The sequence below is a fragment of the Oenanthe melanoleuca genome, chromosome 1A, assembly GCF_029582105.1.
Source record: "Oenanthe melanoleuca isolate GR-GAL-2019-014 chromosome 1A, OMel1.0, whole genome shotgun sequence".
NCBI lineage: Eukaryota > Metazoa > Chordata > Aves > Passeriformes > Muscicapidae > Oenanthe > Oenanthe melanoleuca.
In genome coordinates this window covers 33,604,998-33,624,990 of record NC_079334.1, presented here as the reverse complement: position 1 = coordinate 33,624,990, position 19,993 = coordinate 33,604,998, and the positions used below count along the sequence as shown (strand labels likewise).

General features: G+C 37.4%; 1 protein-coding gene across 3 annotated transcripts in view; it reads left to right on the top strand.

The window, feature by feature from the left end:
- Positions 1-19,993, top strand: part of SYT1 (synaptotagmin 1) — a 328,925-nt gene that overhangs the window by 72,514 nt on the left and 236,418 nt on the right. For 2 of the 3 annotated variants that reach the window (XM_056516347.1, XM_056516346.1), the window contains exon 2: positions 5,917-6,004. The exons of the other annotated variant lie outside the window; for it this stretch is intronic. The gene's annotated coding sequence lies outside the window, so the exon portion shown is untranslated. The remainder of the gene's footprint in view (positions 1-5,916; positions 6,005-19,993) is intronic. 3 annotated transcript variants of the gene reach the window in all.

The following is a 19,993-nucleotide window of genomic DNA, read 5'->3' as shown; positions in this document are numbered from 1 at the left end:
AGCTGTGTGCTACCATATGGATACCTAAAACAACACACAGGGAAAGAGCAGATTTGCAAGTTGCAATTACCAGATCAGACAGCTCTGTGTGTTCACATCACTCTGTACTGTAGTCACTTTGTGTTCTGCTCTTGCTTTACCAGATAAAATGAACCGTAGTTCCTCCTAGGTTTTAGACCATCCTGTTGGATTCTGTGTTTACACTTGTCTGCCTTACACTTGTCTATGCCATGTAAGGAAAGAAAATTGATCCAACATTTATTATTATTAATATCATTAATTTTTCTCCTTCACTGTTCTGAATAACAGGAACCACTACTAATGAAATTATGATCATGGACATGCCCAGTTTAAGCCACAAAAAGTTGTTCAGTACGAGTGGTCCCACTTGCAGTACTAAGGACAAGTGAGTGATGCAGCTGTGTCAAGCCATGGTTTTGACTAATTCCTGGAATATGAAGGCTTCCATTTGCTTGCCTTTGCTTAGGCAGAAGTTTTCAAAAGTTCAGACCATCTCACTGAAATAGAGGAATGTTTCCAGAAATTCAGACCAGGGATTCTCTTACCCTTGGATCTACAGTGTTAAGCATCTTATCACCAATAAGCCGTAGCAGATTTCCAGAGAAGAGAAGAATAAAGTGAGAATACATAACACATCTCTAGAAAATTCCCAGTCTCCAACTGTTTTCAGCTCAAGGGATTTCCTAAATCTGGTGTAATATCACCAGCTCTCAGTGAATCTCTTTTCTAAATTCATGTTAAGTTTCTCCATACAGCTTTTTAAATTTTTTTGTACCCCATATAATGTTTCTGACTTTCATAGATCTTTCACCTGTTGGGCAGAGAACCATCTTCTTCTGCTTGTTTTGCACTTTGCTCCTACCAGCTTCCTTTAAAGTTGCTAGTTTCCCTATATCCAATGTTATGCCAAGCCTAAAATGATACAAAATCAGAATTTGGGTTCTCTGTCTTGATAAAAATTATTGCAGAAGATCACAGAAACCCAGCTTTACAATTGAACTTATTTACGCTTTACAGAAGGAGAATATAATTTTTAAAGTACCGAGAAGATAGAAATTGTCCACTGATACTTTTCCTCACAAATCTCTATTGCATAGCTGGTCTGTATAAACTGACAATAAGAGGCACAGAGATAGTTTAGCTTGTTTTTAGTTGTGTGGTAGGTACCTACACTTAACACAAGTTGCACTAGAAAGCTACAAGGATAGTGGTATAAACTGGATTTTGCAGATAGTTTTAATAACAGCCAGGGTTTAGAAGATGAGAGGGAGATCTGATAAAAGTGATACAGGCTGGAATGTCTGTATTCACTTCTTATTTAAGTCATTTATCATGTAACAAAGACTTCATAATGTTGCTTGGATTGAGGCTTAAAATTTTGGTGTAATTGACAATCATTTGCAGTAAGGAGATCATCCAAACCTCTGCGTATGACACCTGATAAATTTAGATCAAGGCTGACTGAATGATCTTGCTGATTTTCGTTGCTGAAGATGTGTGTAGTTGTTTCAGAGTGGAGATAACTTCAGTTTGAAGTATGGAATGAAAGAAATGTTTTTTGTTTAGTCCAGAAGATAAAAAATAACATCAGAAGTCCCTGGAAAAAAAAAAAATTACTACTACTGTCTTCCAGAACTAAAAGAAATTTTTGATTTTGTGAGTTCTGGTCCTTTTTTATTTTCTTGCCTGAATAATGCTGCTCCATGGATTTATTCAGTCTCTTCTTATGTTTCTAAATACTCTGAACTTTTGAAATAGAGAGGCCATGGACACAGTGGAAAGATACATTTTTAAAGCTAACTGAAGGGATTAAAAATGTGTGAATTTTGTACCTCAACAGTTTGTATTGATAATGAAATCATTTTGCACTACTAAATTGTGTTATGAGCACTGAATATTAGGAGCATATAATAGTATGAGGTAGGTGAGCTACAGCTGTAGCATTATCATCAGTAGTAGAACAGACTTACTGATAGGAGCAGAAAAATCAGTTAAATAGTTTTCTTCTAAACACTGGTTAAAATTCCTTTGTTGACAAGATACCTTTGTATTCCAACGTGATGTAATGTCTGTGCTTCCTTTCAAAACATCACATAAAATTTTCTAGTGAAAAAAAAAATCTCAGATAATATACATCCAAAGGCATTTTATCCCAGTCATTTGTGGTAGAGATGGAAGCAGGATGACACTGTAAATTTGCTCAGTTTTATACATTTTCTTTCTGAATCTGCTTATTCTTTATAATGTTACTGCAGGCAAGCCCTTAAGTTTGTATATGTAAATAGCCAGTGTCAGAATGTGTTTCATGCAGAACAGAGCTATACCTTCTCCTGATTCCTCTCAAGGTGAGCCTATCTGCTAACCCTCCTTTGTAGCTCATGTTACAGAAATGAAGAGTTAAGCTTTTCTGTGGACAGATCTGTTTTTTCTCAGAAGGTAATCAGAACAGAGTGTATCTTCATCTTGCAGTGTTTCTGGTAGCATCCTTTATAAGTTGGTCATTGACCTTTCTTGGTAAGAAAGCCTTTTCCCATCATCTTTTAATACCTGCTGTCTTCTTTTTGTCTCTCTTACTGCATTTCTCCCCAGATGTTCATACTACTGAGGAGGTGTCTGAGAACCAGGCTTTTTATGGAGAGCTCATTAAAAATATGCCACCAGTTTAAGTATCTTTTTTGTGCAGTTAAGAAAGCAAGACAGGTAAAACAAACAACTCCTGCCCCCGACCTCCATTTTGTTTGCATTTTGTATCTCCACAGATGACACATAAAGGTTTTCCACAGACAATATTAGTATTCTGGCAAGCTCTCACTTGTGATCTGTAGAGCACCAAAGTGCTGACAGATGCACTGTTACACAGAAATGCAAAAATTATATTTGTGTTTCTGCATGTATCCTGCAAAACCCCAAAACATTCAAATCTCTCCTTGCTACTCTGTTCCAGCTCGCTCAAGCCATCTGCTTGGTTTTCCTGCTGCATTTGGTCTCATTAGTCATGTTCACATGTACTTCAGGCTGCTTAATTTCATTATGCAAAGTATTATGCACTGTTCATCCAATAACTGAGAGAGGTTCATTCTGCTCCCTAAGGGACTTGTAAAAAGAAGTTTTAAATCTCTAAGAAAACCAAAAAAATCATGTTGAAACATGGTTCATGCTTCATTGTTACCTATATTAAAACATACTACAACTTACTTTATAGATTTATCTCTCTTTTCCTGACTCCCAAATATTAACTCCTATCTCCTTAGAAATATTTGCATCTAACTGGTATTTTTCAACACAGTTAAGATCTCAACACAAAACTACATGTCATATTTTAAAGATTCCCTTTCAGCAGATTTAGGTTTTCTGCCTAGCAGTGAGATTGCCAATTCTGACGGAATGTGTTTGTGGCCATGCCTGTGAATATTCACTAGAATTAGCAAAATCATAAGCCTTTTGAAGAGGAAAAGAATTCACAGAGGGAAGAGGGATCTGTTAATGAAACAAACATGAAAAATCTCCATTTGCAGTCATTGCTAAGTGTGCTCTGGCTTCTTAAAACTCCAGAGGCTGCCTGTGATAAAATCTAGCATCCCTATTACCCAATAGACTTTTTTGTTGCAAGATGAAAAAGATCTAAAAAGAGTTTCCTATGATGACTTTTGGTACTCCTTCTGTGTGTTATCCCAGATAGAACTCTGCCAGGACCCCAGTGGACAGAAGAGTACCAGAAACCTGGTCAGCCTTGAGCTGAGGAGGGAATGGCTGGGGCTTGATGAGCAAAGGCAGTGGATTAATAGTCAGCCTGGATAATGAGAAAGGGAATAAAAATTGGACATGGAATGGGAAACTGGGACTGGCTGAGCAAAAAGAGTCAGAATTGGCAGGGAGCTGTAGAGAAGACAGATTTAATAAGGAGTTGGATATCTGGACAGCAGATGTAGAGCTGCCAACATAACTGCCAGTAGTATCAGCCAGTAATCCTAGCTCAAGAGAACTGGGAATGGTTGAGAAATGAGCCAGGAAAGCAGGAAAATGGAATTCAGTTGGAGCTGTCTTGGATATATATAGGAACATGCAATGTATGCTACATGCTCTGAAAAAAAAAAGAGGAGGTGGAGAGGAAATAAGGATCCATTATTTGGTGTATAAAATTAGTGGATTTTTTTATCTTAAAAAAATTTCGTCATGGAAATAATTATTTTATTTTAAGAATCTGCTCTATAAGGCATATGAATTCTAGAGCATTCACAGAATAGGGGGAGTAAACCCCTTAAATTCCTTAAAAAAACAACCTTGGCACTGTATAAGCCTAGCTCCCCACAAAAAAATTGTGACCCAGTGACTGTCATAAAGCCTCAGAAATAGACTGAATTAAACCTCGAGTGCTTGACATTGCAGTGATGTTCTTTTATTAATGTTGTGGTTTGCATCTAATGAGTTTAATTTCATGTTGTTGTTTTGATAAATAAAGATATTCTATCCAGACAGCCACAAGCTACAAAATAATTGTTGACTGTAAAAGTCAGAACGTTTTTTAACCAGCTTTTCCTGATAGTTATTTCATTAAAACCTTAGGTCCTGGAGTAATTTAAAGGCTTTAGTCTTTCTTTCATTTTCTGATGAAAAAGACACATTATGTGGAGCTGTAAATTCTTGTACCCCCAGACTTTGGTGACTCTAAATTCAGTGCAATGCACATTGCTGATCTGGACTTTATTCCCTAAAAATTGGAAGGCAAATAATAGGTATATATATTTACAGAAAATGCCATCAGTTTTACAGTATTTAATTTTTAGTACTTAACTAGTGAAAAATGAAAGCTTCCAAAGTATTTTAAATAATTTTAATGAATTTTTGAGTTAATTCTATGCTTCTGTTGCTTAAAAAACTCTTAATTTGTAATTTTGCAATTTTAAATATTGTCAAGTCCGACAAAATTAAATACTGATAATGCTTCCTCCTAAGGAAAATAAGCAGAAGTGCTACATATAAAATATGGGGACTGAGGGTAGGCTTTATGGCATGTGGTTCAGGTACTGGGCAAGGATTCAAGGCATTTAAGATCTGAGAATGATCCTTGAACCAGACTCGTGTGACTTTCAGTATATTGTTTAATATTTGTGTACTTTAGCTTTCATCTGTAGAACAAATATATTGATATAGCTTTACTCCTATCCTTTACTGTCTAAGGGATTTGATTTATAAAAATCTTAAAGATGTCTAACAGTCTTGTTCAAACAATTTCCAGCACAGTGAGCATTCAGTCTTAACTGGAGCTTCTAGTTTTAGCTGTGGGGAAAAAGTCATGTGAATTCCTTTAATTTGCCAGAATAGGAGACTGTATGGAAGGCAAATAGAAGAGCAGAAAAGGAAAAAAAAAAACAATCTAGTGTAATCTGAATAGATCTGGGAAATTGTTTTGAGTCTAAGATTGAATTGACTGATGTCACTTTTGCCCCTTAATCCGAACTGTTCTGAAATTGTCTGTGTATAGAAGTTAAAAAATGTTCAAGTATAAATCCATTTCTTTCCAATATCATGTTAATTCACTGAGCATGCTAAGTTAAGGAATCTTGTGGTTTACAGCAGTAGAAAAACATGATGTGAGATCATTACAATTCACTTTACTTGGCTCACTGATGGAATCTACAGAAAGATATAATATTGAAGTACATAAGAAAACAGTCCAAATTAGTCCATGATGAAGAAATCTTGTCCAAATTCTTTTTTCTGTGTCTCTTAACAGTCTGATTAAATCTCAAAATAATCAGCCACAGGCAATCAGCTGAAAGGCAGGAACAAACCAAGTACATTTAAAGGAGTTTTTAAGCTGTTAGTGGGCAAAGATGGAAAATACAGCACTATAGGTACTGGCAAGTGTTTACATGGAATGTCTTTCTTTTAAAGGGAGAAAAGGAGTATTTTTCTGAACTGTGAAGAAGAACCTTCGTTCACGATTCCCCTGTGAACACTGCATTGATGCCAGTCATATAAGGTATTTTAAACAAACAAGATTCTGATACCTTCTATAACCTATTAAATGCTTTAATCCATGGCACTTTCCAATTAAAATGGAGATAGTAAAGCACTTTTTCTGATGCAAAGCTTGTTAGATTAATGAACACGTAATTTTGTGTTAATTCACGATATTTCATTCTGACATTAAAGATTCAAAAATCCAGTGTATTTGCATTTCTTGTTCAGATAGTAGTTGTATTCTTTGCCTTCTCTCACCATCAATTTGTGTTTTATCAAATCCCAAGCTGTCATGGTTCATTATCCATAGATGATCTTGAGCAGCCTTGCATTACAAAAAAATATGCTGTGGCATCTGCCATTGTGCACCACTAAACAGATCACTTCTGAGTAAGGTTTGTCTTTGATTAGTGTATTCAGTAGTGTGTATCCTTATATTTTTGCCTGTGAGTATCCTATGCAATGTAGCTGCATATAGTAAGGTACTGAGATTTTCCAGGTTGCAGATAGAATGTCTGCTGTGCCTTTTTAGCTGATGAATTCCATTTGAGTTAATGCTTGTACACGTCAGTCTCCATCAGGAAGTCCCATTGCTTCTGTAGTCATTTCAAAAAATTTAGTACCAGTGATGTAGACAGGACAGTGAAATTAGGAGATGTGATTACAGTATCAGGCTTGCATTATAGACCCTTTTCTGATTTTAGGAGCCAAAAAATGAAATTAATTTTGCAATTGTATTAACAGTGTAATAACATCCAGATATAAATATATTTAATAAGAAAGTCTTTATTTCCTGCAAGGTACTTACATTGGTAAAGAGACTCTTCACTTTTGAAAGACAGGAGTTAGACTCAATGATCCTGATGGGTCCCTTCCAATTCAGCATATTTTATGATTCTATCAAAAATATTTAATCTTCTAAGTCCCTTGAATCTCTTCCTGTTCCACCAAAACTTGCAAATAAATTTTGATTGAAGTAGTAGTGTGTTCATCACAGTGATGAAATTAATTTCCATCTCTGTTCACTATCATGCATATCTCAGTTACAGGCAGTTTCTTCTGAGAATATGAAATACTGTCTTATGAATGTGTCTGGGAGTAAGTCACCAATGTTATAACTCAAACTAATTTAAATGAAAGCAAATGTTTTGGGATTTGAAAGTGAATTTCCATTTGAACAATAGCTTCAAGGACTTGCATGCACATTTGACTGTCTTGTGCCCTGAAGAGTATTGCTACTAAAGAGATTATCCACATAGACCCATGAGCTACAATAAGGTTCTCAGGAATGTGAAATAAAATAAAGTTGTCTGTAAGGTAAATATGAAGTGGAAAAGCAAAATGGAATATGAATGAATCTAGGAGAATTTTAGATAAGATCTGTACTGGTAACCTAAGGTTGCAACAAAACCTGAGGATCTCATGCACAAATCGTAACTAGAAATGCTTCTTAATTTGTCACCTGAGTCACAGAATTTGTTTGGTAGGTCCCCTGGTATGCTGATGTCTATAAAATATGCTATTAAATTGGGTTAAAGCAGAGTCAGTAGGAGATGCCTTCTGAGACTTTTTGAATATTAGGAAGTGTTAAACAAAATACAAAAAAAAATCAGAAATTTTTAATTGTTTCAAGGAGTCTTCTTACTTAAAAACACTATTATTCCTATAATATTACATAATTAATAAATTGTATATTATAAAAATATTATCACATTATTCCTTGAAGTGTTTTAGATACATTTTCTCTTTAATACTACTTTTCATTTAGAAATATTTATGGTTTGTTGATTTTGGTGGTATTTTTTACTTTGGAGGTATTTTTTGCTTGATAGTAACAGGGATGAAAGCAGTTCTGCTCTCACAGGAACTATGACTTCCAGTGTAGTTGCTTTGAACTTTCTAAAAAGGCAGAATGATGCTCAGGCCAGCTAAAGGAATCTCCACAGATCACAGAGAAGGACTGTAAATAGTACAGATCCAGAACTGGGAGGCCCCAGACCAACCAGTCTCAATGGTCTGACCCATTTAAATTAAAGATACCATGCTAGTTGATAGCAGAAACTCTTATGAGTTCTTTCCTGTTTTCCTGCCCTGGAAGTGTTTAGTTTCTAACCCATTTGTGAGCAACAAGGAGCCCTGGAACCCAGGGACTGAGCAAGACATAAGGACTAAGGTATTGATGCAATGAACAACAAAATTACAGGCAAACAAAGGCTGATAGACTGTAAACCTAGTTCTAAAAATATAAGTATTTAAAACTTTTCTAATTACTATTTTTTTACATTCTTTTTTTTCTGAACCAACTCTTCACTTAATTTCTCTTTTGAGACCCAACTTTCCCCTGATAAATTTAAATCTGTAGGCTGTAGATGGATACATCTTGCCTCCTTTCATCATTGCCACTTAAAGGTAAACCATTAAGCAAAAGTGAAAATGGAATGTTATATAGCTCTATGGTGTGTGCATCCATTGAAAATAGGGAGAATAATAAATGCAAAAATTACTTTAATCCATGTGTTGGAATTTATTAAGCTCTTTATAACCTCCTTAGCTGAAAGTAAATTCAACTATTTCATACTGGCAACATAGGCTGCAGTGAGATTTATGGGTTTGGATGATTCAGATTGAATCAGATACACTGAAGACTTCCTTGGGGAAAATAAAATTTTACAAAGTAAAGTTCAAATCTTACTCTTCCTGAAAGAAAGAGAATAAAACTGCTGGTGCAAAACCAGGCCTCTTTCTTCCCACAGTGTGCTGCAGTTACTGTGTTATAGTCTAAAACCAGCAGCAATTATACATAAGCTGTTAAACAACATGAGAACAATCAAACAGTTGGCTCACTGAGCCAGAGGTGGTACTTGGAGCCCTTGCTGTTTATCCCAGTCAATCTCAGCATCAGTAATGGTCAGAAACCAGATGCTCATTCTCCTGCATATGTTTATGTGGCAGGGGGAACATGCCTTTTCTTTCCTTTTTGGCAGGCAAAAAAGAAACTAATAATAGTTTTATGGAAAATAATAGTTTTATGGGGAAAGTATGTGCACACCATATCTAGGGAGAGAATTGTGGTTTTTAACTGGCTGGATAAAAGCCCCATTAGATTACTATAGGGTGAAGCCAAGAAGCTGGGAAAGTCCAAAATGGTTTTGAATTGACAGGGCAGTGGGAGTTGTAACAGTGGGGTTCCACAGAGCTCCATCCTGGGCCCAGTTTTCTTCAACATCCTCATTAATGGCTTGGACACAAAGGAATACTAAATAAGTTTGCTGACAACACTAAATTGGGAGGAGCTGTCAACTTGTTTGAGAGCAGAGAGGCCCTACAGAGAGACCTTGACCAGTTGCCAACTGCATGAAGTTTAACAAGAGCAAGTTCTGGATTCTGTACCTGGGATGGGACAACCCTGGATGTAAGGACAGACTGGGGAGTGAGAGGCTGGAGAGCAGTGCCTGGAAAGGGACCTGGGGGTCCTGGTCCATGGCAAGTTGAACAGAGCCAGCAGTGCCCTGGAGCCAGGAGGGACAGCCCTGTCCTGGGGGCATCAGGGACAGCAGCACAGCCAGGCAAGGGAGGGGATTGTCCCCTCTGCTCTGAGCTGGGGCAGCCTCACCTCCAGTGCTGGGGCAGGCTTGGGTGCCACAATATAAAAAAGATATTAAGCTATTAGAGAGCATGGTGTGGTTTTCAACATTCTCATGAGGGGAAGAGGAATAGCAGGTACCCATCTCTTCACTCTTGGGAACAGTGACAGGACCCAAGCAAGTACCTGAAGCTGTGCTGGGGAGGTTTAGGGTGGATATCTGGAAAAAGCTTTTCACTCAGAGGGTGTTTGGGCACTGGAACAGATTCCCCAGGGGAAGTGGTCACAGCACCAAGCCTGATGGAGTTCAGGAAGCATTTGGACAGTGCTTTTTAGGCACAGAGTGGGATTCTCATGGCCAGGAGTTGTACCCTTCAACTCAAGTTGGGTCCTTTCCAACTCAGCATATGCTACGTTTCTATGAGTAAATTATTGCAAGATTTTAGGAGGAAGGTAAAGACCCCAGGTGTAGAGGAAAATAAATGGGTAAGTGGGTAGGATATTCTTTCATGGAATGAATTATGTTACAGATAACTTCTGCAGGAGGTTACACGCGTTTGTTAAATGATTGACCTTGTCATGTGTCACAAAGAGGATACCAGATTGGTAGACCATAAATTTAGATTGGTTCAGAAAGTCCTCTGGTCCTGTCACAGCTTTGGTCAAGCAATGTTGAAAAAATTTTGTGACAAATCTGCTCAAAAAACCCCAGCAGGATATTTCTAACTGTCTTTACATCTGAATAAATCAGGATGGACATTTTAAGAAACCCCAGTGTGAAGCTAGGGGGGGCAGCTATGATCCAAGTCTCATAAGCATAGTTATTTTCTGAGGTACATTGAAATCATGAGCCTATACTCCAAGGGTATAGTTAGGATAGCATGTTCACTGGAAGTGATGATCTTATGCTCGCTCCCTTTTTGTTCCAGCACTAAAAATGAACAGTAGTTTTCAGCCAGATAAGCTTTATTGCTGCCTCACAAGAAAATAGTGCACTGATGTGCATGGGAAAAGTAGGGCAGGATCTCTTCTCTTTTGGCAGTAGAAAAGCTTTAAACCAGTTTAAGCAGCTTTTGAAACCACTCTGGAACTTTGAGCCTTCACAGAAGGTGGCTGGGGGCATGAGGTGGTAGAACCAGCATGTACTTTCTGTGTAGCAAGTGTTGCTCACCTCACTATTAGCAAGTGTGCTTAGCATTGTAATGAATAATGAAATTTGATCACTTTTATATAACTGTACTACCTAAATTTGTAAAATTCAGTTCCCAGATTTGATTCCCAAGAGCAGTGGGCTGACCTTAGCTGGCAGCCAGGTTCCCACGCAGCCCCTCTCTCACTCCATGTGTCTCAAGATGAGGGCAGGGACTTCACTTGCCTTAATGGACAAAACAGGCTTGTTTTGAGGAAGATTAACTTAATTTATTGCTGATTAAAATAGACTGGTATGGTGAGAAACAAGGACAAAACCGAAAACACCTTCTCCCCTTGTTCCTCTCAAATTCACTCCTTCATTCCCAACCCTTTGGCTTGCCCCCGCTGAGCAGCAAGGGGGATGGGAAGTGAGGTTTGTGGCCAGTTTATAACAGCTGATCCCTGACACTCCTTACTCCTCACCCTTCTCCCCTTGTCCAACCTGGGGCCCTCCAGAGGCTGTGGGGGAACCTGCATGATCGTGGCCCCCACTATGGGCTGTTCTAGCCCCTGGGGCTCCTGCTGCCTCTCCTTCTCTCACCCTGGTGTGCACAGGGCTGTTTCTCACACTTGCCCCTCTCACTTCTCACTGCTGGGCAGTGCTTTTGCACTATCTTAAATACATTTCCCAGTGGTATTCCCAGGATGTTTTGTCCCCACCAGAGCTGTGGGGCTGAGCTGTGCCCTGTGGGGGTGCAGTGTGGGCATCTGGAACCTGCTGTGACCAGTCCTGGGCAGACCCTCTCTTCCCAGTGCCATTCAGTCTCTGCTGTGAGCATCAGGGCAGTGATGCCCCAAACATCACAGTGTCTCTCAAACAGTTTCAGCAGCCAGTGAAAGTAAAGGTCGTTTTCTCAGGATAGTTTGGAAGACTTGAGGGTCTTTTTTCTAACCTCATCTCACAGCAAGTGAGCTGGTTTTGTGTGTAACACTTTGTATGTGGCATTGAAAAGAAAAAAAAATATTAAAATTACATTCCTTCCCTTAAAATACTAAAAAAAATATTTGCATTCTGTATCACTGTTTCAAATTTTTTATGTCCTGCATGTGCAAACATGCCAGAGAACAGACCCAGCCCATGCTGGGGCAGGGTCCCAGTGGATGTCCAGATCTTCAGCTGGAGTTCAGCTGCCTCTGCTTTTGGGGATTCCTGTTCTCTGCACCCTTGGTTAGGGCACTGTCCTGAGGTAAATACATCCTCTGCTGTCCTCCCACTATTGCTTTGGTGAAATGGGTGAATACAGATTCCTGCTTTATTATCTGTGAATTCTGTCTGTTGGTGTCAGAATGGTGGTAGCCAACCAGAGCGATACTTTGTCCTTTGCAGTATGACAAACTGCTTGGAGCTGTTGGCACAAACTGGTTTGTTTTGTTCTCACATTAAAAGAAGATGCGATATGAAACCTTGTATATTTTAAAAATACAAATTCTTATCTGTGTCTGACAGATCTCATCACTGTGAGAGATCCAAAATTTGTGATTCTCTGTAAAATTTAATTATCTGGCACTTTCCAACAACAGCTTGTCTACTACTGACATGTAGAATTTCATTTTGTTCCAACATCTTTTGTGTGTGTCTTCTTGATATTGATAACAGTGACTTGTGGTAATGCTTATCTCTTTTTGATTCTGAAAATGTAATAAAGAAGAAAAATACAAAGTAATAGCTACATACATTAGTTAGGCAGACATCCATCAAATCTTTGTATCAGACTTAGCTCTTCAGATATCTCAAGAAAGCAGCTGTAGCATGGCAGACGTTCCCACAAAACCAAATAAATCATTGCCCAAACAGGGAATGAACCAAGACAGACCTTTCTTATTCATCGATGAGTTTCTTTGTTCCCTCTTCCAGTTAGTTTTCTGAACAAATTGCTACTTACTAATTAGCATTAGTAATAGCAATAATTAGCCATAATTGGTCTCTTCATAGCTACCGTAATTGGACTCTTCAACATATGTGAATCTTGGGTCCATTCCCCAAATTCTGAGGGATGTGAGTAAGGTAGGAAATCACTGAAAAGTAGGAAAATAGTCTTAATAACATATTGCATACAGATAAGGGTAGTCATTTAGAAAAAAGCATGGAATCACAAACACATAGAGCATCAGCTCATCGTTAAAAGAAATCCATCATTAAAGAACTGCATGCAACTTGTAATTTCTTCCTTTGTAGTTTACAGTTTAAATGACTGAAAACAGTGGATATTTATATGTAAACATATTTACTACATGGCTTTGATCTTGGCTGTACTTGTTGATAGTAAAATTGACAGATGTACGTGTTGGGAGTATTTGGGAGATATTGTAGGAAAACCGGAAAATGTGATGGTATTGTTCAGTATATGCAGAGGTCTATTTGTATAGTGTTTTTCTGTAAGATGCTATTTTTTTTACATATATTTTTTGATGTATATTGCTGTATTTGCACAATTCTGTAAGAAGCCTTTCACTTTGTAACCCTTGGTCTGAGCAGCCAGATTCAGTGCTGCCTGAAGACTGAATGCAGAAACCTGTATGTTTCCTTGGCAGGGTATCTAATTTGATGAGAAGTACAGTGGCAGTCTGTTTTATATTGTGGGAGAATTAAAAATATTTTTAGCTTTCTGATAGGCTGTAAATAAGCTTTGATAGCAGTAAACAAGTTTCAGCTATACTGTGTGACACAGAACTGTGTGCAAAGTGTAGCCTGCTTCCCAGGAGAAGCACAGATAGAAGCCAAGATTCCCTGAGCTCGTCTTATAATTCTTTAAAAGCTTGTATTAAAGAAAAAGCAAGGTGGGAATAGCTGTGTGAAAACCATACCCCTGAAGATCAAGACACAGGTGAGGAACATACATACCAACTGATGAGGGATTTTATATTATCCCTAGGCAGAGAAACTCAAATTGAGTAGCTAAGGCTGTTTGTTGTATTTCAGATCCTGCTAGTGTGGGGGCTTTCAAGTCAGCTATTATAGATTATCAACATGGAACCTCCTGAGCAAGGCAGGTGAGGCTATGCAGGTAGGACTAAAAGAAAAAGCTCTAAAACAAACAGCTATCACTCTTCCCATACCCTGCACCAGGTCCAAGAGAGAACACATCATGCACACTGCCCAGTGCTTCTTTCACGTATACATGCGTGAGGATGGATAGGTGGATCAGTTTTGGAGAGTGTAAAAACAGCCAGCAGGTGGGACAATCAAGGACATCTGTTGTATTGGCTTCTGTAAAAGTCTACTGGAATAGTACTAAAAAAGTTACAGAGGGAGCAAGTGGAGATAGGGGAGAGAGCTTCCATCCTATCACACTGTTACCTCTCTGTGTTATGAACAAGTGGCTGTAGTGAAATGGGTTCTCTCTCCATTTTGTAATCCTGAATGCCATTTTAAAAAGTGTTGTTACTGTGGAGAAATGACCCACATAAAGGTAGAGAATGCAGCTCTACTTTTCAGGGACAGAGGAAGAAACAGAAGGAAGCACTTGGACATCTTTAGAATATGTGATTCATTTTGGCAGGGAACATGCAAGCTAGCTTTAATGAATTTTGTGAAAGACAGCTGTTGCTATTTTTATGTGACATCAGAAGTCTAACCTGTATCAGTTAGAATTCCCTTGTACTCCAGCAAACAAGTTAATAAGTTTAACAAATTGTTTCAGCACAAACTAGTTACATGTGAAGAGCGTTGGCTGCAAAGTTTCAATCCACTGCTGCAAAACTGTATGAAATGCATATAGAAAGGTAGTCTGGACATACCTGTAAGCTCCAACTAATTTTGTAGATAAATGGTTTACAACACAGTGATGTAAATATTTTAAAAATCCTTTCATCTCTTTCTCTGCTGCTGTGTGTTCTGGTTCTTCTTTTTTCACTAGTAGCCACATAGTTATTTCTAGATTAAAACATTTCCTGTCTGTGCTGCTGAAAGGTGGACAGATTTGGGCCATACTATAGCAAACAGTGTTTTAACATGCCCATTTTATTGCTGTTTGTAAATGGCATGAAAGCAACCAACCTTGAAAGTCTCTGTCCTATATCTTTATGTGGAGAATGTTAGGTAATAAATGTAAGAAACACACATTCATGCTGTAAGTCTATAATGCAGGCTCATGCTTATGACTGCTCAGGTGTGTTTGTTCTTGAGCAGCACATAGCTAATGCCAGCCCATCAGCTACTCAGTCAGTTTGGTGTCTGGGAGTCAGCAGCTGCTTCCAATACATTGTTTGTAAATAGGATGGACTTGAAAAACATAATTTTGAGTTGGGTGATCTTTACATTAACTTTCTCATCCTGTTGTATTGCATATTTGTATAACTTCACTCACTATTATGTACTAGTAATGTGCAATTTGACACCATTTGAAAACCTCTTTTCATGCTGTTTTGTCAGCAATGATGTAGGGTATGCTATTAATCCAGCTTTTGTAATTTTTTTTTTTTAAATCAAAAGTTAGCAGTGGCATGGTAGCAGTGGTATTGTGAATAAACTGGTTTCTGTAAAATATAAGCAAATTTGAACACTTTGTCCATGGAAAGTTTGAAAAAATAAAATGTTTGAGCCTAGAGGTCTGTACAGGTTAAGGCCACACTCTGCTACTTAAAGGATCACCTCCTCCCAGTTGGGTTGTGGTAGCTGAATTCAGCAGCCCTTCCTGGCCTTTCATGCCACATTTTGAGAGGTACAGGTATAACCTCTATAGTTAATAATCTGTATAACTTCATAACCTGTGTCTAAGGATATTCTTTTGAATTATACATTACCTGATGGTGTATTTTTTTAATTGATAACTCTTTATGGGGGGGAGGATGTTTTACTTGTATGTGAGCAATTTCCAGTGAAATACAGGAGTTCCTTTCTTCTTTTGAATACAGGCTAGCAGGGCTTGGTTGTGTTTCACACAAGCATCACAGTCAGCCCTTTTGATCTGTCCTGAGGTTTACAGAGAAGAATATGTGTCTACAATTTTGTAGCATAAAACCATCCAAAAGAAGGTTTTTTTAATCAAATTAGATGTTGTATAGAGATGTTGGGTGTCTTGAAATAAAGAATTGTTGAGATAATTTTGCATGTTTGGTTATGTTGATTTTAGTGGAACAATTTTTGAGTTAACATGCTAGCCAAACACACTAGTCACTCTCAGTAAGTAATGGACTCAGTGCTTGGCTAGGACTGGAGATAAATCTGAATCTAGTTAAAATTACAACATGATGTTCATTAGCTTCAGCAAGGGTAATTTCTGAGACAAAGTGTTGCTATCACCCAACATGTTAAATAAGCAGTTGGACTAAGCAGATGGTGGGCAGAGATCAACGACTTCCCATTAAACAATAGGTGATTTCTCAGTAGGAAATGACTTACATTCCCAAAAAGGGTCGTGTACCAAATTTCTGATACTGCCTTATAGTTGTAAGAAATCTCCTGGTCAAGTGTTGGTGCTCTAGAAAGATGAGAGGCACAAAAACTTACAGACATTTTGAAGTGTGATATTCTGGAATACCTCAACTCTTCACTGTGCTAGGTGCTGCATATGGATGGGTCTCAGCTTTACACTGAAGCTTGCCACTAACTTATTTGTATGATGAAGGTTTCTCAGTATTATAGAAAAAGTCTGTCACTGTTGCAAAGTGACAGCCTTACATATAATATTATGTCTATAGGAGATTGACTGCTTCATATATTTACATCTGCTTGCATAGGATTTTTGTGGGACTAAAGTGTAATGGTTAAGGATGTAGACATGGACACATTACTTGGCCCTTTGGCTTAACTGCTGTATAAAATCTTTTGTATAACTTGAGAAAAAAAATTCATTATCTTTACATTTTATTTAGCCATATCATGTCTTATTTTTGGATTGAAAGCAGACACATCAAAATTGAATGTTTTCTCAACATTTTCAGTTTAGTTATTTCAAATTTTCCATGCCAATTTGTTCTGGTTTTTTTTTTTGTGGGTTTTCTTTGGGGTTTTGGGGTGGTTTTTTGGGTTTGTTTTGTTTGTTGGGGTTTTTTTTGTTTTGTTTTTTTTTGGTTATGTATTTTCAGTATAACTTTGCAGTTCCTGGTTGTACTTCTGCTGATCTGTGATCTAACAATGCATTGCAGTGAGATGACTTGAGGAGGCACGGATTTCTGTCTTGAATCTCCTGAAAGATGGTATCTTCCCTGAGTACCTTGTGTCCAGCCTGTTCATTTGACTTAGCCTGTTTTTGATTTGTCACAATACATTGGTCTTAAAATCTCTTTGACATTTCAGGAGCTGGCTGATTGGAACATGAGTTGGCCTTGCCTTAAGGGTAGGAACAACTATCTAAAGAGCAGGATGGAGGGCTGGAGGTGATTATACTTTCTGCCCTTTAGTTTTCCTACCTAACCATCACAGGAGTGTGGAACTGGATAAGACTTCCTGAATTTTTAAACACAAATGGTTGTTTATGTCTGTAAACATACCTGTGTATGTAAACAGTGATTTAGAGAAAAATGGCCAAAAATCATTGACATAATGTGATATGAATGAGGGATAAGAAAAAGTAGATTATTATAATAGATAAATAATAGATCATTATTCTCACCTGAGGCTTTTTATATCTCTGTGTATGATAGATACATATCTAGATAGTGTCTCTCATGTTGGCACTACATTCTGAAAACCAATTTCTAGTCTGCTTCACTTGTAGATACTAATGAAAAAAATATAATTGTGAATTGCTGTAAGGGTGCATTTTAATATTAAAAAGGAATAAAAAGTAACCTTAAGATGACAATTTAATTTTTTTTCTCTCATTAAGTGAAACTTGCCTTATCAAAATTATTCTTTTTTTATGTTTTGTTTTTTTTTGTTTTGTTTTTGTTTTTTTTTTAACCAAAGTGTGGTTGGCCTGGGTTTTTTTCAGGGTTTTTTTTTTTTTTCTGTTTTTTTTTTTGAGGGGGAGACTTTTATTCCTTTTTCCCCATAGAGACAAAACTGTATGGTTTATTGGTAAAGCCTTACTCTACCTTCCTTATGTCTTGAGTATTTGAGCAGTACCAAATACACCTGTGAACAAGGAGATAGAAAAACATCCATGAATTACTACAGGCTAGTGTTAGAAGGTTGCTTATGTTAGAGTATCTTTAACTTACAAATGAAATTTGTAAGATTGCCTGTAGACTGAACTCCAATTGCATCAGCCTTCCAGATACTTAGATTCACAGGGGATACACTTTAAACCACTCTCTGGATTAGAGTTTTGTGGCCAGAAGTCTGTGTGTAATGCTTTTATTACAAAATTACCTGATTTGTTTCATTACTATTATGATGTTGAGATGGGAAAATTAATTTAGCTAACATGAATTAGTGTCTCTGATTTCATGAAATGTGGTTCTTTTAAAAAATTGTATTAATATAGTTATGTTGGGACTAATAAAGATGTTTCGTAGCAGCTTGGAAAAAGTTACAAATGAGCACAGAAACAGAAATTATTATTTGGATAAGACTGTTCAATGTATAATGAAGAAAAATGATCTGAGGATTAAATCAGGGGAGACAAGAAGTGAGCTGGAGTTCAGGAGAAGGCAAGATTATGATTACCAAGAAAGAAAGAAGGAAGTTAGGACTGGATAGTATTTTTTCACTTTGAAGGGATAAAATTCTCTTTGTTTGATTTTTATGAAGAAGGGAGAATTTAAGTGAAGGGCAAGAGTTTAAACATATCCTGAGCTATTGCAGAAATTTTTCTATTAATAAGGCTTAGCGCTGAAGAATAGATATGGGTATGGATTTAGAGAAGTCAAAGTTTTTCTGGGCTACCCATAATAAGTTTGAGCTGCTATCAGGCCACTTAGAGTAATGAAATTGGAAAGGGAGTTAAACATGCATAAAAGGAAACTGGCTGGTTGTGTGGAAGAGATGAGCCATTGACTCACAAATTGCACCTGAATCCATGTAATACTCACAGGAGATAATAAGTTAGGAAAGTTTGATACAATAAGGAAAAGTGACTATAAGACAAAAACTACAGGCCCACAGAGTCTGAAATAGATGTTAAGAGTAATGTGGAAGGCTGTGGAGGTGTTAGGATGACAAGATTTAAGCTTTGGATAAGAATTGGTCAGTGTAGTAGAAAACACTGGTAAGGAAAGAAGAGGACATATATTTTATAAGGAGTCTGTAAAATTCTGTTCAAAGATGCTTCTGAAAGGTAAGGAATAAAGGTAGCACTGTGCTATGAACAGTAAGATGGCAAATGGAGTTGAAGATCCTTTAGTTAAAAATGTATAAGGACCAGTAATCTCAGTGTGGCCGAGTCACAGGTTATTGGTGAGCTGAATGAAATAAAAGAAATGGATGGAGTCAGTGTAAGTGTGTATTGTGATTACTAAGTAGTATAGCAAGAGGAGGATGCTTAAGTAAATACAAAAAGAAATTAAGGAAAAGGTAAAGGAGAGAAGTCAGCCTATTGATTTTCTTTCAGTTAAAAGCCTGAGATACTGAGCATGTTGCAAATCTGTATGTGTATGTAATGTATGGTGTGGTAAAACCATCTCCATCGAGGTGCCTTTGGACAGATGCAGCCACTTCACAGCTGTCAGATAGTGACACTGAGTATTTAAGCAGCTGTGAATCCCCTTAATAGTCTTTTACTGCCTTCACGTGTTCCATTGCTTCTTATGCATCACAGAGAAGTATCATCTTTTTTTTCCTCTGGTATATTACTTCCTTGTCCATCTTCCTATTTTAATTCTGCTGCATTTATAATCTGTACAGTACTATTTCAGTTTCACTGGTACCTCCTATGATCATTTTATTCTTCTTTCAAATACTGAACAGATTCAGAAGTCTGGAAGCCTTTCATCATAAAATAACCTTTTAATCTCCAGATAAGCTTTCTAGGTCTCCCTGCTAAAGAATTTAAATATCCTTGACTCTAGTGTCCTGAACTGCTGGTGACATTTTAAGACTGGTATCTAAGATGTGTCTATAGCTTGCATTTTGGAGTAGTTTAGTCTTTATTTTAGAAACACAAAGTCAACCATCTTATTTTTAATTTTGGTAACTAGATTTCTATTTTCTGTGCTCCAGCAGCAGTGTTATCTGATTATCTCAAGAATCAAAATGCACTGCATGTCAATGTCATCCATGTCTATAAATAGGTACAACATTCTGACAGCTGACTGGACAAAAATTAGCTAAAATTAACTAAAACCACCTAACTAGATTGTGTTTACAGTGTGAGATTAAACATCAGTTATGGAAAATTTTTACACCTTAAT